Genomic DNA, 24,196 nt, shown 5'->3' on the forward strand with positions numbered 1-24,196 from the left:
ACATTCAGATCTTTTTATCATCAACTAATTATTATAGCAATTACCATCATAAAATACTCAAACCAGAAAACAAAAATACCTTCCAGAATTCAGAGAAACTAAGCTAATTCCCGGAGAAGATTTATAATCTCCGTTTTCAAGCACCGCTTTAACAAGTTAAAACTGTGACTGTTTGAATAAGAAAAACGTTAAAAAAAATATTTTAAGCTAAAAAAAATAAATAAACTTTCCAGAAAAGAGGAGTCCTTTTTATGCATCTCTGCCTCAACAAGTAAGTTAATGTTAAGAGGGAAAACAATTTTTTAAGCAATGTTACGTGTATGTTACAGCTACGTAAAAAATTCGATATTCGTCAGACACCGTTTTTAGATTTAATTAGAAAGGTTGTAAATTAAAAGCCAAGGATGAGATGGGAAGTAGGCATAGAGTAAAGTGCAAGCCATTTAGTTTCAGAATCAAATCAACAGAATTAAAACAGAACCGGTAAAGAATAAGAAATAAACCATAGCGTACATTTGAAACTTTTCAGTTAATCACTAAGATATCCAAACTAATTAACCATTTTTATTGTTGGTATTTCTACTAAGAAAAATTGGTTGAGAATTGCAAAGTTAATTACTAATAATCATCAACCAAAAAAAGAAAAAGAAAAATTAAGTTCTTTTGCACTTTGTGCTTAAGGGTTAAATAATTTGCAAACAATACTTTGTTCACATGTGGTTTGTTAAAGGAGCTTTCCTAATCACAGAGATGAAAATTTCGACTTAAAGTATCGCAAAAGAGCTTAAAATTTTGTGAAAATAATCTTAGAACCAAAAGAATATATATTATCTTAACTATAATAAATAAGTGATTAATAACGATCTATTATTGGTCGGAGACAGAACTGATACATAGCTTTTTCTGTTTTATCCTTCCTCTCTGCATTTTTTATCTGTTGACAAGTAGTGCAAGTTTAGCAGAGAATCAGATGTTAACTTTGAAAAAAATCACTATATCTTTAATTTGATTTCTACCATTCAGATGCATTGAGAGAAAGAAATTTAATATTCCCCTACAAAGACAACAAGACCAGCCCTCTTCGATAGACCGATATCTCTCTTTGATACTACATTCATTATCTAAATCGGGAGATACTAAATACAATGAAATTCCTAATTACACGCAACGCGTAAAACTGAGTAGTCAGAAAAGCTTCAAAATAGATGGGATTTGAAAGTTCAGTTGCAAGTTATTCGAAGATTAAAAGATCTGTAAATATGATGGACGCTCTCTGTTTCGTCTCCTTGTAATAGGGAAGTATTCGATTTTCTAATTTTATTTTTATATGATAGAGTAACACACATGGACATCATCTGCAAAAAAAATTTTACGATACGACTAATACTTTTTTTTTAAATAATTTTTTAAAGTTCACGCGCGAGTGACGTCATTTGCTTGTAAGTCCTTTGACTGACGTCACTGCCGCGCTGCGAGGCGGCGGGGTTGGCTAGGACAAAGAAGTGCTTGGCGATCTTTGGGGTAAGGCGCGGGAAAACAAGAGCCTTCTAACAGCAGCGCGCATAAAAGGCTAGTGAAAATCCTTTGCTGTCTGTAGGGTTTAATGCATTCTGCGATTGTTTTTAATTTGATTTTCTTTGTCATGGCTAGTAGAATCAATTACAAGTATTGCTTCGTTCCTGGATGCGTATCTACATCTAAAAAACTCCTCACAAGCGATTTGTTATTGTTCCGTCCCAGCAGGATCTTCGAAAGAAGTGTTTTCAAGTGTGTTTATTAATTAAAATTTGAAAATGAAAATTTGCACTGCATTTTAATTAAAAACTATGTCAGGTGAGAAATACAGTTTGAAATATATGTTCACAACTGTTCGTAAATAAATGTTTAATAAGCATTTGAGATATTTTTTAAAAAATGCAAGTAAACAAAGGAATTTAAACCCTGCACAATAAACTTAAATAGAAAGTAATAGATGCATTACTATTTCCATTTTAATAACAGTGCAAAAAATATTAATACTTTCTTTTTAACATTCAAACTATCTTCAAATTTTAACTATTACAAATTGATAATTTAAAAATACATTTTCAGTTTATCACCAGAAGCGTTTCTATATATACAAGACCTTTCTCACATGCAAAAAGGTACTTATTTTATGAAATGAACACCATTTTCAAATTTATTATTTTTATCAAAAGAGCAAAAAAATATATTTTTCCTTTTTCTGCTAAGTTGCACAAAAACTCAAGGATAATTAACATGTATTAATGGATTTAAAACAATTTTCCACAAAAAAAAAGCTGATCAACTTTTATTGAAAACAAAGCGAAAAAATTTCATGCAAAAACTATTCTAAAACTTAGTACTGGAATCACTTGCAGTAGGGTTGTTACAAAATGCGCGCCTCATTAAAAGCCGCCAAGTAAGAACTGGAATAGCGCTCTTACATTGTAATTTATATATTCAGATAAAAAAACCATCGACACACAAATGGAAATGATCAATCTTGATAAGGGAAACTAATGCGAATAATATGAACTGCAAATATAGACGGATATGTACGTACAATTTTAAAGACTAACAATGGTGAAACTTTGTTGTTTCACTCCCCGTACTTCTAGGACATTAAATCTCTCGTCCTTTCGAAAAAAGTCAAACACCATGAATGACTTTACTTGAGGAAGGTTATTGGATTGACCTTTCGTGAATCCTAGCTCCATGATGGAAAAAATGCTGGTTAAAGGCTTTAAAAAGGCTGAAAACGACAGTGCTATTCACCTCCTGGTAGGCGCAACACGGCATGGAAATGGAGCTCTGATCGGAACAGGGAAATGACGTCAGTTGCTGACGTTTTAGGCCACACCTCTTTTTTGCGCATCGCTCTTTAAAAAATTCATAAAAAATCAATCGTTGGTTTTAAAAATCCGGCCATGGTGAATTTTTGTGTTTTGTAAGCCTGTCAACAATGTGCAATAGTTAAAATTGGAATATTTGATAGGTTGATACTTCCCTATTGGGAATAAAGGCCAAAATCCTCCTTTAACGATACTATTCGGGCTCGATCTGTTCTAACGAGGTTAACAGCGATCATCTTTTCCAATACGGAATTCCGTCGCAGACGAGTCTTTTGTAGAGTAGAAGGACAATGTATATGTGGCGCGGAAACGGCGTCATAAACGGAGTTAAATTACTGGAGTCGGAGTCAGAGAGAAGAATTTATTATTCATTCGCAGTTCCTGGCGGCCTTTCGCAAATTATTGTAATGACTCAGATTTGGCCGCGCTCATAATCATGTCGAAAACGCCATCCCGGTCCGATTTGCACTCGCCAGAGAATCAATGACCACAGGTTTCGTTCTTTCTCACTAATTAGAAGAAACGAGCTCGCTTTCGAATTCAAGCTTTGCAGAGCAAGCGAACTTTATGAATTCACGAAGAGACAGGAGCGCCTACTTTAATGGGTATTCTCACTACCAAGTAAACCCCCTCAAACTGTTTTATTTTTAATATTTATGATGGATAACGATAGTGATGTAATTGTTGGGAGGGGGGGATTCTCAATCAGCCGAATGAAACTCCAAATTTGGCAAATGAAAATACTGACGAACTTGCTTATAGCGAGCCCTGTTTTAACGAGAACTCTGATTTAGCGAGGAAATCAAAAAGATTTGGTTGGTGCAATGTTATAGTCTATGAGAACAAAACTCGCTTTTAACAAGCAAACCCCGCTTAAAGCGAGCAATATTTTTGTAATTCATAAAATGTCTGTTGATTTCCTCTTCCGAAAAGATTATTCCATTTTTGAAAAAATTCTATTAACATTTTAAATTAAACCGAAAGTTAGAGGTAAGACATAAATCATGAGAACAAGTGATGATAATGCCTTTTTTTTTTTTTTTTTTCTGAAATTCGTGGTGGAGCATTTAGAAATTAGTGTTGAAGAGAATGTTATCATTTCCGAGATACACTTCGGAGGATATACTTGGCTTCTAAAAGGCAGAAAATCTTCGAACTGTTTTGAAGCCACGGATGCAATGAAGATAATGAGAGGATTTGTAAAAATTATGTACGCTATCAAACAGGGGTCTGGCCAGAGGATATTTGGGTCCGTTAACGGACCCTTTACAAAAATCCGATCAACCAAAACGGACCTTTCACAAAATCCCGATCAAACAAAACGGACCTTTCACAAAATCCCGATCAAACAAAACGGACCTTTCACAAAATCCCGATCAAACAAAACGGACCTTTCACAAAATCCCGATCAAACAAAACGGACCCTTCACAAAATTCTGATAAACAAGATCGGATCTGTCACAAATTGTTTATTGAAAGAGCAAATCTGAAAGCAAAATAACGCATATTTCTGTGTATAAACCGATAATTTTTGGAACCTTTTTTTAAGTCTAATAGATCAATCACACACACACACAGTTTATACAAAATCGGCTAATTTTGAAAAAAATCAAAAAAAAAAAAAAATCGGCACTCTTGCGATGCTCCTGCAAGCGATAAATAATTGCTACTGCCAAATAAATATAATGGTTGTTTGTTTTATCACAGCTAATTAGCAGCGGTGTTGTTGTAAACTTTTCTGAAAAGGCATTGGTAAGCACTTTTCTCCGCTCATGATTTAATAAACAATAATAATATATATCTGCGAAATGAACTTAGAACTGCAAAGGGATAGGGGTGAGGAAAAAATATGATCGCTTCAGATAGGGTTACCAATTTCAAAACTATCACCACTTAGCGTCTGGCGTTGAACCTTTACAATGACTTGATTAGAAAATATTCTCATCATTTTGTCAGTTTGTCAATATTTGCGTTTTTACGGTGCGGTGCGATGTTTAATTGTTATTTTGGGAGACAATTATATGGATTTTGATTTTTCGATGCTAACAAGGATGATTAACTTTAAATAAACTCTTTTAATTACCGTTTTTTTTTCTTTAGATGTCTACATTTTGAAAAATGCAATCTTTTAACATCCGATATGAGAATCATATTTTGTTCTTTTTTCAAGCTAACTTCGCTTTATTAGGATTCAAATAAATGAAAAGTCTCTTTATCTCTGTTAGAACTCTCATTTCAAGTTTTTAAAGCAAAATTCCATTTTCTGTTATGAGTAAAAATTAAAATGCTGAATGGATGGTTTATTTTATTTTATTTTTTGGGTCAACTGTGTCCACAGATATTAATGATATGTTTATCATAGGACTCTAAAATGCAATTTTAAAATAATTTTATCAAAAACATTTCTTTTACAAGCCGTTTTTATACTTTTGATGCCTTCACTTTGAGAATTGCGATCTCTTTGCATCCGCTATGGGAATCCGATTTTACAAAATTTTGATGATTATTACGCTTTGTTAAGAGGTAAACAATTGAAATATCTTTTAATTTTTGTTAAAATCACGGAATTTATAAGTTTTAAACGAAATTTTGTGCTTCTCTGTCTTGGGTCAAAAAGTTGAATGCTGAACCCTATTCTGAATTTTATTTTATTTATTCATGTTTTTGTTACAATTATTTTGAGTACTGTACAGAAATATATCTAGTATAATTTAACATAATGTAGAATGGCAGATAAATATTGATACTTGAAACAGCGATGCCCCCCCCCCCCCGCCAAATATCAGAAAAAAAAATCCGGAATGATTTTCTCGACGTAGAAGAGGAAAACACTCAACTTTAAGTTTAATTGATACCGTTTGTGCCATCTCTAAATTCTAAAATTTTCTTTTGACAAATTTTTTTTTTTTTTTTTTTTTTTTTGCGAAATTTTTTGATTTTTCACAAAATTAATTCATTTTTCACAAAATTATTTGATTTTTCACAAAAGACGGACCCTGTGAAAAATCCTGGACAGACCCCTGTCAAAAATAGAACGCTCATTTTCGAGGATCGTAAGAAAAAATTTCGTGACTGACAACGATTCTTTCCTTGATGGGTCAGAAACTCCTGCTCAAATCTCAGAAAAATGACGTCCATATTACGAAATATTTACACTATGTATTTTTCACGAAGCAATTCTGTCAAATACGAGAAAAACTTTTCAAGCTTTGACCATGAGTTTCTCAGTGTATATACGTAAACATTGATAAATTGTAAATAACTTATTTATGAATTGATAGGTCGTATGTTACTTTTTTATTTACGCGTAATGTTCCATTTCATTTTTCTCTTCTACAATTTTTCAGTTTCCAACGTTCACTCGACCTATCAAAATGATGTGCACACTGAGGATATCCTGCATTTTCCTGTTTTCAACGATATACCACACTAGTTGGTTTGTGAGTTCTGTACATAGATACATGGGCGCCCATATGCAAAGTTGCAAGGGGGGAGGCTCAAGTTTTTCCCCCGTAGTTTAGCTGGATATTTTCCCCATGGAAACTGATTTCAGGACAGATTAGAGTCATTAAAATTTGACATTTTTAATAACTTATTCATTAATGGCTGGAGAAGAAATGTTTTTACGTTTTTGCAAAGAAAAAAGTACCAAAAGCAAGGAAGTTCTAATTTCAAGGGGGGGGGGGATCGAGCCCCCCCTTGCCCCCCCATATGGGCGCCCTTGCATAGATACGAAAAGTGCAGCAATCACAGGCGCCCCATTTAAAGAAATTAAAATGTCGACTTCTTTTATAGTTTTGGGATGAACCTTATATGCATTGCATAGCGGAGAAATACATTCTTCCTTTTGTGCGCTACTCCCATTTACATCTCTTAAGCTACAAATATCGACTTTGTGCACCTCAAAGTAGATAAAATAAAACATACATTATTATCGGAATACAAACTTAAAAAAGTAAAGGAACAATGACCAGCATTGTTGGTACTCAAAGATGACAGCAAACACCGTGGGAGTCGATTTTTATTTAAAAAAATTCTTAAGAACTCAAGTAACCTAAACGCAAGTTTGTTGCTAAGTTGTACCAAATCAAAAGCTAAAAAAAAAGAGAAAGTAATTTCATCGTGGATTCATTTTCCAGCCTAAGATCCATCAAAAGCAGACAGTTTCCATGAGATTGACGAATTCTTTGAATGCGAAAGCGTGGGAAGAAAGCAAATCGGCAACTTCTTCCTAAGCGAATCAAAGAGTTAGCAGATTCAAGAGAATGTGTCTGAAAATTTTTTTCCCCTAATTATTTTTCAACTACTCGAACAACAAATGGGATCAAAAATAAATATCTACAAAACTGAAAATCCTTTTCAAAATTTCTCATCTAGAGTTCCAACTTATCTAGAAAATCTTTAAGCCCACCAATCTAACACTCAGAGTTCTATCAATCCCCTACCGCGAAAAGACCCCCCGCCTACTTTTTAATAGCGAGCGGCAAAAAAGAAAAAGAATAAAAATAAAACGTAAATCTTTCGACACAAGATTGAATTTTTCTTTTCAGCTTTTTCTCGCCGATAACAAAATCGCTTCGAACTTCTCATCCATTGGTGTAGTCTATTTCGCGTTATTTATTTTTCTCATTTCTCACCTTTAAGAAGAAAACAATAACAAAGAAGACAACGAAAAAAAAAAGATCATTCTTTACGTGCCCTGTTTCCCATCAAGAATAATAAGAAAAATGCGTCAACTTTCTAGGATTTCAAATGGGCACTATTTCTTCATTCTGAAAACCTAACCGTCAAATCTTTTAAAAAAATAATTCTCTATCGCCAGTTCCAAGGTTGCATGGAGGCTTCATGCCCCACAACAAACGAAGAATAAGTAACGGACTTTTGACAGACTGGGTTAAAAGAAAAATCATCGAGTTGAATCTATTGGCTCTGAAGAGCTCTATCGGCACGCTTCATTCGCACGAGCCTTTTTTCCACTTCCATCCATTCCTCACAGTTGGCACTCGCAGATGACGTCATTTTCGCAAAGCAACGCCTCATACGTTATTATTCCACATTATCGCTGTGTAACTGGAAGATTAATAGCTTTTCTAGCTTTTAACCGCCATGAAAACAGATGATCAATTCCAAAATTGAAAAGCTTTGGTCAAAACACTGAATTTCGGAAACATGACAACTCAATAGTTGGAGAGTCAATATACCTCTCTCTGCCTAAAATATGCTCTTCAACAAATTCACTTTCAGAATAGAAATGGAAAAATATTCAAACGGAAATGCTTCCGTTTGAAATGAACTTTAATTCCGATATCTTGCTTTCTCTAATGGTACAGCTTTTCAAATCTTTTGCACCTGTTTTTTTCGAGCGAGCTATATTGCTAAGAATCAAGAGAGTGAAAAGAAAAACTGAATATGCGAATGTGATCGCTTGTCATTGATCAAAATTGCACAGAAGACAGAGTTTAAGCAAAAATTTAAGCATTTTCAAAAAGAAAGAAAAAAATAGTTCCGAGATTTACTTAACCCGTACGCAATTAATTGCTTATAACTTCCAAATTCAACAACTGCAAAATAAAATGCACGCGAATTGATGTTCTTTCACTAATACAGAAAATGATTCGATAGCTTCGAAATAAAAATACGTGTGCTCCCAATTTTCAACCGAAATTACTGGTATTTTACCTTATCAAGTATAAGACTCGCGAAATTGCTAAATAAATACCAGTGTTCGGTATATGGGCATTATAATCGCTTAATGCGTATTTCAATCTGAATAATAAGACAAAAATAATAATATCGTGTAAAATTTTACGTTTATGACACGAAAAAACGTTGTTAAGTAAGGAAGACTCAGATCTGAAACATTGCTTTCTTTCCAGCATAAAACCGAAATATTTTTATGCAAATTGAATTTTAAAAAAAACTACACAGTGAAAATAGACGCATTTATGTTAACAAGCTGTTTAAAAGCACGTGAGACTTAAAAGTTAAGAGTATTTTAGTTCAGTTTCAAAGGTGTTTCAGAGTAATACAACATTTTCGAAATAATACTTTATATAAAAGTTATTTAAACAATTAGCAATAAAAAGTATTCAAAACAATAACTAGCATCAAATATTAAAAAAGAAAAAAAAAAAAAACTATTGGACTAACATATCACAGCATGAATCAAATTGTACACGGAGATACATACCAAGTTGGAAATAGCTTGAGATATGAGGCAGTGAGATGCAAAGGGATGCAAGTGGACTTCAATAAGTTTTGAGGAAGACGCGTTAAAAGTTTAATTCTAGGTAAGCAGTCATTTTTTTTCTCTAAATAATGCTATATATCAACACATACAAGAGCTACTAGTGGAATCTCTTGCCCCAAAACACAGAGGGGAGGTTCTCCTACTAAACTTCCACTGGTTATTTCTAATTTTTCAATTTGGGCTCTTACATCGCTTTGCATCTCACTGCCTCATATGATGTATAAAGTAGCATTGAATCGTCAAACCAGTAAACCAGGAAATTTTCTAATAAAACCTCCACATTCACACTAGTACTGAGAATTCATTAAAGGGTACTTAATATAGATCGTATACGGCTGTATTAGTACGTAAACAAATTTTTACGCATAACGCATACCGAAAGATTAAATATAACTTTTACCAAGTACACATTTTTAAACGTGGCATCCTTTGAGAAATTCATGGAGAAGTAACCAAAATATTTTTCTTCTCTAATCGGATTTACTCTTGATCTTTAAAGTAAACAGCTAAACTCCAAACGGAAAATAACCCTGGGGAATAAACATTCAAACTATATTTTCAAACGGTAAAACATTCATACAAAATAAAATTGTTTCCCTTCTCTTTTTTTTTCTCTCCTCTCGCCTACTAAAACGAAACATGAAATTTCTAGAATAAAATGCATTTATTTCGATTCATTTTCTCAAAAAAGTCAAATGTGATTTGCTTAGCTAAGCGATTTTATTACTACGTAGAAAATTCTTAAGCACTCATTTTTTGAAATAAGTCACATTGTTATAGAAATAGTATCTTTTAAATTCATTAATGTCTTGGATAACATTTTTATTGCATATTAAGAGTAATGTAAAACGTTTGATACAATCTTAAATAACATGAAGCTTACGGAGCTTAAACATTATATAAAAATTTAAAAAAAAAATCCTTTTTTATTCTTTTTTTTTTTTTTTTTTGTAAAGTAAAAAAACTAAAAATGCATGAAAGACCTTTTTGCATAGCAAAAAGCATCGCTAGCAAAATGTAAATAGATTAATTTATTAATTAAATATCGAGCATCCAAAAATTCGTAAGTAGGGGTTATGAGATGGGAAACATGTGTGGTCCGTCGCCCCATAACTTTTTTAGGAATAGTTCGATTTTTTTTTCATTCCTCTCATTTCCACGTTTAATCTTTTGATTTGAGCTATGTTCTTTTAAATTTGAACAGTTCAAGCAACTTAACGATAGAGCCTACGAGAAAATCTGAAGACCATTGCATAAAACAACCTAATCTAACAGGGGGATTTGCTTGGAGCTTCATTGGAAAGAGCTTATGCTGTAACACAGAAAATTGTATTAACTCTTAAAATATTTCAGCAGTTTTCTTTTAACCTTCCAGGAAATTCAGCTCCAAGATTTTTCTGAATTTTGTCAATAGTACTACCTTCAAACTTCTACCTGATTTTTTTTTTTTTTTTTGTATTTATTAAAATTCAATGCAAGCATTAGCTCCAAAATAAATCTTGTAGAAATACTAGTACGCTGACGCTAGATCTCCCTGTAATTTGGATATTGTTTGTAAGTTTTCGATAGAATGAATAGTCAGGAAAAAGCTACTCCACAAAATGGCTTTACTTTAAGCCGTTGAATAAAGTCAGTTGACTGAAAAGAACCGAAAATAGGGGAAAAAATCGTTATTTCGGTCGGTACGAAAACCGGACTGAACAAAAAAAAAAGTATCGGTTTATTTTGGTTCGATATTTCTTAGGTGGTTTGCTACTATAACCAACTTATCAATTTTTTTTTCAAATTAATTTCAACCATTTACAATAAACGTTACACGTACATTGCTACGTTTATGATATAATTATATTATTAGTGCAAATAAGAACATATACATAGAGTAAAAGTATTCATTCTGAGCTGAACCGATGTATATGTTTTTCGTTGAACCGGAACGAAAAGAAATACGGTTCGAAGTCCTGGTTTTATAGTCATTTACAAGCCGGTTTTGTGTTATAATCGTAGTTTATTACAATTTTACTTTAACAGTTCAAAAAAGTGGGACTTACTCAAGAACGAAAACTATTCTCTTTGAACGTTTATATTTGCAATTTGATGCCCATTTATAGGTCATTGAAGTGTGTAACAATTGTAATTTTTTTAGAAGGGGGGGGGGGAGGTAGTTACGATATGATTCGCATAGTTGGCTCTATTGGATAATACGAGCCTATTGAGAAGGTTCTAATAACTCGTCTTTCGCTTGTTCTACAGTATGCTTTTAAACAGTTAAAGGAACTTAGTTTATTCAAAAGTTATTTTGTTTAAGCTTGAACAATCTAACTGATTAGGTGGCCATTTACAATACCAGAGCAGTATAAAGTTGTATAGATTCAGCTACTAAAATTAATTTCATAGAGAATGAGCTATTAAATGTAAATAAGAACAGTAATAACTATCACGAAAAAGAGGGTAGAGAATCCTTTGAAACTTCAGCATCAAATATGTACTTCCAATGCATCCCAAAAAATTTAAAAAACTGAATACACTAAACAAGAAAAGAATTCGAAAAGACCGAATTCAAATTTCCCTCATTTTGTTTGTGAAAATCTAACTGCTACTCTAAAAACTGTTGTTTATGAATTTATCCAAGGATTCCTTCGTGATTTTAAAATTCACACAAAAGTCTAAGTAGGTTTAAGGAATTTCATAAATATCTACAGAAAAAATATTTGAATCTTAGTTAACGTCGACGCCGCTCGATTTTGTTCAGGGTTGTATTCCTCAAAAAGCGCTATAAAACCACAGCAAGTTACCAAAAGCAACTTCTCTTTGGTTACCATTTGGGCAGAAAGGAAGTTACGTTTTATATCCTCGGGGAAAGAAGATTTATGATCTGCATACTATCCTTGGGACATTTTCGGGACGAGTTGAACACAAACTGAAGTCTCCAAACCGGAATTTATAAATCGCTGTCGTAAAAGCGATGAAAAGAAGCAAAATGGATTGCTTTTACTGTAGATGTTAAGACATTTTTTTTTTAATGGTCAGGTTATTTTTCAACTAGAGTCCATTTTCTATTTATATGAAACATATATTCCAGGATCTTCTTTATGAACAATAGAAATTCGAAATGTTCGCAACGACGAGATTTTTTCTTCACCAATGAGATTTTGATTTTTTTACAAGAGTGTGCAACATGGTTGTGATATTAGAAAACTTATTTTGTAGAACTGTAAAGGAAAATCAGACTTCTTTAAAATGAAAGCTTCTTTTTGAATACCGTTTAACTGAATCACTCTATTCCTCGCAGCCATTCAACGAGCAAAACTACAGTAATGCAACAGCCATTACTCTAAGCTAAACCTGAAAATTCAAACTTTTAGCTTGTCGCTAGTGATCAGTAGATACTTCTGGTGCAGCGGACACTTTTTTTTTTTTTTTAACCATATACAGATTTTTACGAAAATGAAAGAAAGGTAACAAGAGGGGGCATTCTTGCATCACCAGACTTCAGGAAAACAATTTTTATCCATAAATTTGCTTAATTTTTCGATTATTTCCGTCATTCCCAACTCCTATCATAACATTTATATTGTGTAATTTACTAGGTTCCTGGTCTACATGTGAAAAAAAAATGATCAAAAGAAATCATTAAATAAAATCGTCGGATGAGTTTTACAACTACTGCAAATAGGGTAGGAAACTACAATTAAAAAAAAAAAAAATAGAATGCTTCACTTTGGTTAAACATTTTTGCTCGAAAGAATACATGAATACTAATTTAAAAAAAAAAAATAGAAACGGTAAATTAAAAAACATTTAAATCAAGTCTTGACATTCTCCAAAAATCATGTAAAAAAGAATAACTTGTTTAATTTTCCTTCAAGCTATTCGAAAAAATCTTAATTGTAGTTACTTACTTGCAGCATCACTCCACGGTAAATGATTGGCATGATCGTCTCGACGGTAAATTAATGGATTCAGTTGATGATGGGGATATTATTGTGTTTGTTTTGTTACTCATATTTTGAACTTTTACTTAAAATGCACGAATTTGTTACATTTTTCCCGTGTCTAAAATTAAAAGAAAATAACCATAGCTGCCAACATGCCAACTTAAAAAATCTTACTATGTATGCGGTGGCTATTTCTACGTGTTTTTTTTTTTTTTTGACCATTGTAAAGAAAAGTGTTAAAATTTAAAGTATTATAACATTTTCAAATCCTTACCTTTACTTAATCTGTGCTTTTATAAGCAAAAAATAAATGAATAGATTTAAAAACAAGTAAATAAAAAAACTTTCATTTCTTTGAACTTAAACTTTAAAAAGTTACTGACTTTGCAGCTTTCAAAAATTGTCTATTAACAACTTGTTTGAGGAAATAGTTTTTCTGTAAGTTCCTACAGATTAAAATGTTCTCCATGCTGTTATCCGATAAAAAAAAAAAAAGTGCGCAGTTCTCGTACAAATCTGCCATAAGACCGTACAACAGGGACGGATACAAGGGAGGGGCGATGGTGGCGATCGCCCCTCCCTTGAGGGACCATGCACTGACAATTTTTCCAAATTGAAGTCCTAAAATGCAAATGTGGACTGTTTTTGGTGATGTTAAAGAAATGGAATGGAGTTCGAATCTCCCTTCCAGAAACTTTCGGAGTTGAAGTTTCAAAAAGGCAATTATAGACGCTCTTAGGCGATGTTAGGAGGATAAGAAGCTTGAAAGCATTTTGCAAAAAATCCAAGTTCGAAAGACAAGAGTGTAGAATTCTCGGGCAATGTTATAGGAAACAATGGGTTCAGTGACTATCCTTTGGCAATTTTTTGAAATTGAAATTTCAAAAAGTGCAAATTTAGACAACCTTCGCTGATGCCAGAGGGAGGTTCTTTCGAGACATTCTCCTGAAATTATTACGAAACAGAAGTTCTAAAATGAAAGTTTAGAACACCTCTTTCTGCAGAAAAAGAAAGGAATAATTTCGAAGACCTATTTGTCTAAATCATTATACTATAGTTGTTATGCATAAAAATACCGTGTCCCCCCACCCCCGGCAAGAATGTATAAACCGCATGAGTAAGAGGTCAGTTAAAATATCAATCGCCCCTCCTTGAACACTTTCTGGATCCGTCCTTGTCGTACAATCGTACAAAACGTCCGAAAATCTTACACTGTACGGCTAAATCGTACAAGTTGGCAGCTATGAATAACTATCAAGTATAAAAAAGTCCCTTGCAGATTCGCTACTCAAAGGCAAACGGGAATAAAAATATAATAAAATGTATGCGTTACATATTTACGTTAGTAGTAGAGCAACAACTTATGCAACTTACCTATGATTTCCAGCTTTAGCAGCAAGTTACAAGTTGCTTCTGCATGTGCAAGTTGCTGAGGTCATGAAGTCATTGTCGCACTAAAAGAGGAGAGAAAGAAAGAAATCATGAATTTCAAATCATAAAAGCTATTATAAAACTTATAAGAATGAGAAATTAAGTACAACAGAAACCAAATGCCGTTTAATGAGTCACGATCTCGTGGCTTCTGTGCATACTTTTTTTGTTTATCGTAAATGGAGTAATTAAGCATTTTTTAAAGCGAACACGAGCCGTGCTTAAGCAATTACAACATTTGGAGGACATGCTGAAAAGCTGCAAATTTTATTTTTCTTTTCTTTTAAAATTTCAATTAAATTTTAATATTTTCCCACTGAACTGAGCGTAAAATTAATTTTTACAGATGAAAAAAAAAATCTTGAGGCAAGGAAGATATTAATTGACAGAAATAAAATTCGAGTAAAACATTTGTCAAGTTCAGCAGCGCAGCAAATAGGGTTTATGGGGTTCAACCCCAAAGGCTTTGTTTTTAACACTTTTGCCAGTCTCAATACAGTATTTCATATAACTACTGCATACTTTTTAGCCCCCTCACCCCCCCCTCTCCAAAAGAAGATATATTCAGGATTCGTTAGTTGTTCTTGATAAAAATATTTTTTTGCTTACATTTAATACAATCTTTTCCTCTTTTTTTTAAATCTAAACATATCTGATGACAATTAACTATGTTATTATACGCTTAACTCAGAAATATTAAGATTTAAAGAAATTACTTATATTTGGATTTCGAATTAAAAAAAGTCTTTCATAATAGTAGAAACATGACAGTATGAGATGTTTGTGGTCAATATATTTTATTTCTGATGTTTTAAAATAAAATCATGGTGGAACTTTTATTTTTTTTCCTGCTACTATTAAGATTATGATGCATCAATAACATGAAAAAATAAGTATAATTTGTAAACCATTGGTATTCCATAATTAAAAACTTTTTTTTTTTAAGCTCAGGGTACCCATATGAACCCATGCAATCATTTTCATGCGTGTGGGGGGGGGGGGGGTCATTAAAATGTTACGAAATCAAATAGCATACCTGCCAACATCCAAAGAAAAAAATCCAGTAGATTTTTTCAATGTAGCGCAATATCGCTTTTTTTCCATGTTATTGAGGGGAAAATGGGGATTTTTTTATTATCTCTTAGGAACTACTTTGATATACTCCCCCCAAATCGGAAATTTGGCCACTTTTTTCTCACTTATGGTACAAAATACAAGAAAATACTAAATTTGGCAACAGCAAAAACCTAAAAGCTGAAAAAACCTAAATGGGCAACACAAAAATAAGAAACAGCAACCCTAAGAAGTCCGTAGGGAGTGCCAGATTTTGCGCGTAATTTTTTTTTTTTTGGGGGGGGGGGTATATCAAAGTTATACCATCTCTTAAAGTACAATCATATGCAAGTTCCTTGAGTCATATACAGAGTTTAATTAATGAAATTATTAAATGGAAGAATAAAAGTTAAAGTAATACTTTTTCAATGAAAAGTTATTTAGGGAAAAAAAGAATTTCAATTATCTGTAAAAATTCAATCATAGACAGGTTTTTTTCAGGTCTTCAACAAGATTTAATCTACTTTTTTCGGCCGCAAAGTGCCCGATAATAGCGGTCGTTTTGTGTACAGGAAGAAATGTTGTAATTAAGCAACATAGGCTTAGCGATGAGTGCGCGAAGCGAGATCGCAAATGTAAACAAGAACTGATGTTGCCAGATTCCAATGTGCTAAAGTTTGAAATTGAGTGGGAAACTTTCAAACCATGGAGTAAAAGCGCTAAAATGATGTAAAAATTTATTTTAAAGGGGTTTGGTGTTTTCATTTTCAAGAAAATCCCTAAATGGAAGGATTTTTTTTAGAGATTAATAAAAACCGGGAGATTTTCAATAAAAATCGGGAGACCGGGAGAAATGTCAAAAATCCGGGAGTCTCCCGGAAAATCCAGTAGAGTTGGCAGGTATGAAATAGCGAAAAGCGCAATTTTAGGCCCTTGCATGTGTGTTCATACATTTAATTTATTGCTTCATGGGGAGGATTATTCCCCTTTGTCTACCCACTAGTCCGTAAAGGGTTAATAAGAAACACTGACTTGGCTCTAGGCGGCTAATCATATAGAATAAAACGTCTATTGTTTGAAGAACAAAAAATACTAAGCTAATTTCTACATAAGTATTTTAACACTTAGCTATTTTATTTATTTATTTATTTTTTTAAATTCAAAACATCAATAAACAAAACACGCCTTCAGGCACACTAGTAAAGTCAACTGAGTACCTCCCCTTCCTTGCCTTTTTGTAACCAAATTGCTCAGAATATCAAGAGGATCTCTTTCGTATTAAATGGTTCATCCGTCAAACGCAAGCCGCGTTTTGAAAAGTTCAGAGAGTTCGGTCGTTCGCAGTTTTTCCCTCCTGCCCCCAAAGCGAGTAGAATAGCAGACATTAATCATGAGCGGCATATACGGACTAACATCGTATCGGTTTAACTCATCTAAGTGATAAGGGTCCTCTCGCCAACAGATGAACGTTTTCCCGTGTGGAAATGAGCGGTTAAGGTATTTTGTGGGAAACATCCTGACCCCAGATCATGAGCAGAATTTATAATCCAGCAGCATCGGAGAAACAAAAGAGCAGGAATTAAAAACTGATAGAGAGGTGTCACATCGGGATCGCATCTCAACGTGGGTACGAGAAATATATGCCAGGATTACATCTCGGAGCTGCGATAAGGATGTTGCAGAGGTGAGAGGGCCTGGAGATGAGTCATGGCAGAAAGGAATCTGAATTTACCAAATTCCAAGAAGCGAGTGTCAGCCAGGGGCATCTTGATGGGAGGTCACAGTGACATCCCAAAAATTTCTTTATACGGCAATATTTGTCTGACGATTCGGCAAAATTTAGAGTTCCATTCGGCAAAATTATCATCATTTGAAGAAAATTTGGAGTTCCATTCGGCAAAATTTGGAGTTATATTCGGCAAAATTATCATTATTCGGAGACAATTTCGAGTTATATTTGGCAACATCAGAATTTTCGTCCACCCAAAAAATTTAAGTTTGGGGCGCTCCTGGATCCTGGCAGCAATAATCATTCATCTTTCAGTAATTCACTGAAACTTTATAAAAAAGCATAGGATCGTTATAAAATAAATCACTTTGAAATCACAACAATACTTCCATGTCATTCCAAATAGTGATGAGATCTTTTATATTGTTTTTTTCTAAATTATTTTTGTTTTGCAAAATAGCAAACGGGGCATAATTAAGGAAGAAATTTCGAAGCGTAAAACATATCGATATCGCTTATGAACAATCTCAATAGCATCTCGAAAATATAAGTTTTTTAATTATTATTATTATTTCTGACCGCTGCTGCCTCCAAGGAAAGATATTCACAGAATGTGGGGGGAAAATTGCAAAGTTTTCACGCCATCAAGTATGCATGAATATATATTAAATAAGTGAACGGAAATCAAAGACGAGAGTGAGATTTTCTATGCTTCAGGTACCACCTGAATTGAGAATCGAGCAATAAGCTGTCGAATGTCTGAGAGGGTCAAGCTGTTTTAGCGTAATTCATCGCTCAACATGCATATTTCAGGCAAAATTTCATCGGGTTCACCATCATTTGGCGAAACGTTCTCAACCTCTTGTGAGCCAGATTCCTCCGCGTCAAATTCGATTAAAAAGCTGCCCTTTTGCAATCGGCGCAGATTTTTCACTCGTTATGATGGAGAAGAATTTTTCTCCCGACCAAGTCCCAGCTGAACGAGGATCCTGCCTTTTTAGGATAAGTCGATTGACTAATGCTCCGTGAAAGTTGGAATCTTGATTTTTTTTCTTTTATTTTTCCCTTTTTTTCTACTTCTTCCTCTCATCCTTCTTTTAATTTTTTCCCTTCGGCCATTTGGAGTACGATAGGCGAGCATTCGTCTTCATTTTTAAAGTTGGAAAATGTTTTCGGTGGCAGTTTTAGGTCGTCCCTTATTGGCAATAAAAGGGGTGAGTTATAACCGGGTTCCAACAATGGTCCGCCATTACATTTATTGCCCCCTGCCTCTGCCGATTACTGCAGAAGAGAGATTGATGTGAGCATAGATGAATGAACGGGCCTGGCCAACTTCGTTGGCCGCCTTCTTCAACACCAGAAATAGAATTTATGGACTTCAAAGCAGAACTCAATGCTATGACTGAGTGAATTTATATATATATATATATATATATATATATATATATATATATACATTCACCACCCCTCTTGGCAATAATCAAATTTCTCAGCAAGTAAAATGAAATGATAAAAAACGTTTTGGCGAGGGAAAGCTTTCGAAACGATGTTTTCGTGATGTTACGAAATATTAACTCAGCATTTGAGAGTAGAGATGAGCGAAAACAGGCCTCACCATCTGGGCTTCTGAAGCAATTTTCTTAAGGTGCGCGCGGAAGGCGCCAGATCAAATGTAAAGGGCGTAAATTCAAATTTCAATCCCATAGAGCTGCTCCACCCCATTAAGAAGAGCGCTTGCCTCTAACTTTTATGATTATAAGGTTCAAAGTGGGCAATAGAGCGGTAATGGACATTTCGTTGCAATGTGGAGAATGCTTCGGATTTGGAAACCTAAGCGATATAATAGGATCAAAAACGAATTTATTTCGGCAGCCGATATGAATTCCAACAACCTTCTCTTTTAGCTTACAATAAATCCAGTACCGTCGAATAGCCTATCGGGGGAGGGGGTATGCAGGTGAAATTTTCTAGGGAGTAAAACTTTTTTTTAAAGTGGGTTGCTGCCAAAAAATAGTATGATTAACAATGGAATAAAAAAATCGCATATGTTTCAATTCTGGATGCAAATGAACTGAATTATAGACGACTAAATCAGTCACATGGCCAAATGTTTCTTCACGAAACATTTTGAGGTTCTCTCAAATAATGCATTTACAGTATAACTTAGGTTTTTCGATTTAACAAACCCGATTTAACGATCTCCTCAAATTAATGATACTTTTCACTGGTCCGCGTTTGACTGCATTGAATGTCTATGCTCCTCGATTTAACGATATCCTTGATTTAACAATAACTTTTTTCAGTCCTTGACAATCGTTGAATTGGGGCTATACTGTATTTTCAGTTCAATTTAAAAGAAATTGAAACTATTTTAACTTTAATAAAATATATTTTAAATCATTTGATTTAGATCATGATTTTTATCAATTGATTTAAATCGCCGACACGCTGGTGCAAATTGTTGCAAACGTCTATTTAGACTATAAGGTGCCGATGGATAAAGCGATTGTTAAATTTTCAAAAAACAATCATTATCAGAAAAAACGAATGACGTTCCGGCACAAATTCACCAGTGATATGAACAAAATAAATGATAAAAAGATTAAAAAAAAAAATCATAACAGTTCCAAAAAGAAAAGAAAAAGAAAGGATAGACAGAAATGTGGCCAAAGTTGAGTATCTTTAACCTAATCTGCAAGGCAATACCATGTAAAATACGATTAATAATAATAAATTATAAAAAACGCAGTCACTGGAAAACATAAACGGCAAACTGAAAAAAAAAAAGAAAAGACAAACGATCACATTCCAGCTCATTAATTGCTTAGGAGTTCAGGAAGTTCCCAAGGTAGCAACTTTTCATGATTAGCCACAATGCCTAAAAACGAGGCAAGTTAGTCTATGCGCTAAACGCATCAAGTTAGTTTAAGCGTAAAACTATCTCCAACTTAAATGTGAATGAAAAATTGGACACAAAATATCAATAATTATAATAATAGAACAAAAACAATCAAAAACGGTACAAAAAATTTCACTCTAAGACATCTAAACCTTATTTAATCAGTCTTAAAAAGGCTGATTTGTCATTGCAGCAGAACAAGTACATTTACAAAAAAGCATATTTTAATGTAGAAGATGTAAGAAAACGTACCAGGAACTGCAATAAAAGTCATTATTTTTTCCCCTTTTCACCGTCTTGATTACAATAGTTTCAATATAACGTATCAGCAGAATACATTTCACCAATGATAGGTACATCATTTACATATTGGAAAAAAAAAGTTCTCTCTCAAATTGCAGGGAAACCACTAACTTTATTCCCCCCCCCCTCAATTTCTTTAAAAAAAAAAGGTTCACTTCTCGCCATAATGAGGGAAAGGGATTCAACACTGAGGAAGGTGGACAATGTTAAGTGTTATATTTTCCGAACACTGATTGACTAAAAATATTCCAAGCTCAAGTATAAAGAAATAAGCAAGCTTACAAGAAATCAAAAACTAAAATACAACAATTTGGATTTTCAGCAAAATAAATAAATAAATAGAATTTAATCATAACATTAAGTTGAGGAAAATAGGTGAAGTAGTTTTAGTCATTCAAAAACATGAAAATGATCAAACACAACCTCCGTTTATTTTAAAATTGTGCATGAAATTCATAACTCACAACACAAATTTCTGAAAATAACGTGCATACATAAAGGAATTAACTAAATTCCGAAATTTATTTTTTGGCAGCGAATAAGAGGAACTACTTCGCACTTGTGTACAAATTTGACCTAAAGGCTTCACAGCTTCTCTTTCAACTAGAGTAGAATTCATCCTGCACCAAAAAACTCTGAAAGCAAAATTTAAGCTATTATTGACATGCTCATCAATGTTTCGAGAATCGAAAAATCTTGCCTTAAACTTTGAAAAGTTCCATTTAAAAAGGTGCAGATTGAAAATATATCAGTGATCTCTTACATGGAGAGAGCTCTACTCGATCTTCAGTACTGGATCGGAAAAAATCAGTTAATTTCAAACTCGTGCATGAAATTCAAACATCTTAAAAACAAATTTCTGAAAACAACTAATGTGTTCGCATAAAAGATTAAAAAAAAAAAAAAAAGTCAGCTGAATTCCAAAATTTATATTTTGATACCGAATACGAGGAATTAATTCCCACTTTTGTACAAATTTGATCTATAAATGCTTACAAGTTTGTTCTTACACTTGAGTTGAATTGAACCGTTAATTTCAAAACCCAGTCAAGCGACACACTCTAAAATTTCGAAAAAGCATTTTTACCTTCGTATTAAAATTTTTCTATAAGGATTACAATGTTTCAAACTAAAACAGATACACATTTAGATATATTTCTTTCAATACATAATGTTGTAACCATCATTGAATAATTTAGTATGGTGATATAGATGTTTTCCTAAAATTAGCAATTTTGTCGCTTGTCTGGTTTTTGAAATAAGCGATTCAATTGATAATTTGTATCGATCATTATACACCAAAAAGCTCAATAAAGATAATATTGTCATGCTCATAAAAATTTCGAAAAACGAAAAATCTTGCCGTAAACTTCGAAAACTTTTATTTACTGAGATGTAGATTGAAACAAATGCATGTCAGTGACCTGTGACATGAAGAGAGCTCTACCCTATTCCCGAATTAATGAGATGGATGCTTCAGTGGTGGATCGGAAAGACGTCTACGCTGCTTGGCTAGCTTTAGAGTAATTATTTTTTAAAATATCTCTCTCCCATCGTGCTGTTTGTTCGGGAGAGTTTCGTCAAGCAAGTTTTCAAGGAGTTGACTCGAAACAGAATCTTTTTATGTTGTCTCCAGATTTATGATGTAAATCTTCCTTGTTTTAAAAAGCACACTGCTCGAAAAACTGAATGATAGTCATATAGGTGATAGATGTAAACAGGATTCGCAGCAAAATAATACAGTGAAACCCGGATTTTGCGTTACTCACGAGATTGGATTTAAAAAGCGTAAAATACGGGGGAAACGCAAAATGCGGAAAATACATAACAGCAAAACTGGTGATGGCAACCGATGAAAACGTTATATGCGGGAAAACGGTATATTCGGGGAGCGTAAAATCGGGGTTTAATACAATAAACGAGCAAGATTATTTCGTAAAGCATGCGGTTCTAGACAGGTTTCAAAAGTAAACTTTTATAATATTCAAATAATTTAAGGTAGACGGATAAGATCGTTGATTTATAGTTTGATTAGACTTCGAGACGATTCATTTTATTTTTGACATAGTTATTATTCAAAATTCTCTAATATGCAACTCCTTTTTCTAGTTTTCGCCTACGATAAGATTGCGTTGAGACAACGACATTTACATTTTAAATTGGTGGGGAGGGGGGGGAGGGAGGGTCGAAGGGAGTCTCGGTCGAAGGGTAAAAATAGAAAAGAGATGAAAAAAAAAAAATCTACGGGATACTTTTCAACAAAATATTTTTTAACTAACTAATCTCTTAACTTCAAAACATTACATTGAATTTCATTACAATGAACTACAATGCAAAATTACATTTCAAGCCATTAAATACACGTAGAAAGATATTTCTTAAAATTATTCTTCATCGCCTATGATTTTCCGACTATAGCTTATAATATTAAGAGATTAACTAATGTTTCCTTAAAAGATTATCCTTTTCAATACCCGAAAATCAAAATAAGTTAGACGTATTCACAAGTTTTGAGTGAATGTAAGAATTTAATTTGAGAGAGACGATTCTTTAAGGATTAATTTTAAAACAAAAATCTCCTAACGAACGTACATTTTTTTCATACATTTTTTTGCATAATTGAAACTTGCACTTGGGTTCAAAATTATTAAACATAAATCTTTTTCATCAGTCAAACAAATTGCATTAACGAAAATATTCTACTATCAAACAGTTCTTTGTGCTTGATTTTATAAGATGCTGTTCATAAATGATGTCACTTTGTTCACAATAAATTTGACCCCCCTCCCCATTTTGTCACATAACCCCTTCTTAATGTCACGCTTTATAGATTTTAACAGTTATTAAAAAAATGAGTGATGTTACATTTCTTGTTATTGCCTCCCTCCCCCTTGTAACAAACTATCTTAATTTCACAAATCCCCCTCCCCCTCAAAGCGTTAAATCACTTGTGGACAACCCCTAAGATACAATCAAACTTAGTATATAATACGTTCAGATAGTAGAGGATCAATCATAATACGTTCAGATAGTAGAGGATCAATTATAATACGTTCAATCACAATACGTTCAGATAGTAGAGGATGAAAATTAAGCCCTGCCAATTCAACGGATTTATTATCCAAATAATTTCCCCTCAAACTGCATAGGTTTTAAGCGTAGTATTATTTACAAAAGATATCAATGCATTGTAAATATTTTACGAATACGATTTTCCTCCTTTTGCAACAGCTTTATTGTACAAACTTGCTTAATTGGTTTTCGCTGAAAATAAAGCACGAATAAAACGTCAAGTTTCTACATTTTCCAATTGTTAGTACGGAATCCAAAACACGCGTTTCTTCCTATACAATAAAACTTGTAAAGTTGACCACCTGTCTAAGTTGACAGCTTGTGTCAGGTACAAAATTAGTCTTAGATCATATATATTTCAGCCTCCATAAATTGACCACTTGTCGAAGTTGACCATTAAATCATGCACCATTAAGTTGCCGGTGGTCAACTTACACAGGTTGCACTGTATCTCAAAAACTCATTTCAACAGATTCTGCTCTCTCTCTTTACCTTTCCACGGCAGTCTTATCATATGAGGCAGTGCAAAGCTAAGGGATAGATATAAGTAGACATTTTAAAGTTTCTTATAAAACGCGTTTAAAGTTCAGATCCTAGGTAGGATACCATTGACATTTTTTTCCTAAGTCATGCTAACATAGCAGTACCTACCAGAGCAACTAGTACCAT

The 24,196-nt window shown here is 33.4% G+C and overlaps 1 protein-coding gene across 1 annotated transcript in view; it reads right to left on the reverse strand.

The window, feature by feature from the left end:
- LOC129218625 (plexin-A2-like) overlaps positions 1–24,196 on the reverse strand; it is a 536,492-nt gene that overhangs the window by 429,846 nt on the left and 82,450 nt on the right. Inside the window, exon 2 of the mRNA XM_054852946.1 lies at positions 14,415–14,494. The gene's annotated coding sequence lies outside the window, so the exon portion shown is untranslated. The remainder of the gene's footprint in view (positions 1–14,414; positions 14,495–24,196) is intronic.

Source organism: Uloborus diversus, chromosome 3 (assembly GCF_026930045.1).
Source record: "Uloborus diversus isolate 005 chromosome 3, Udiv.v.3.1, whole genome shotgun sequence".
NCBI lineage: Eukaryota > Metazoa > Arthropoda > Arachnida > Araneae > Uloboridae > Uloborus > Uloborus diversus.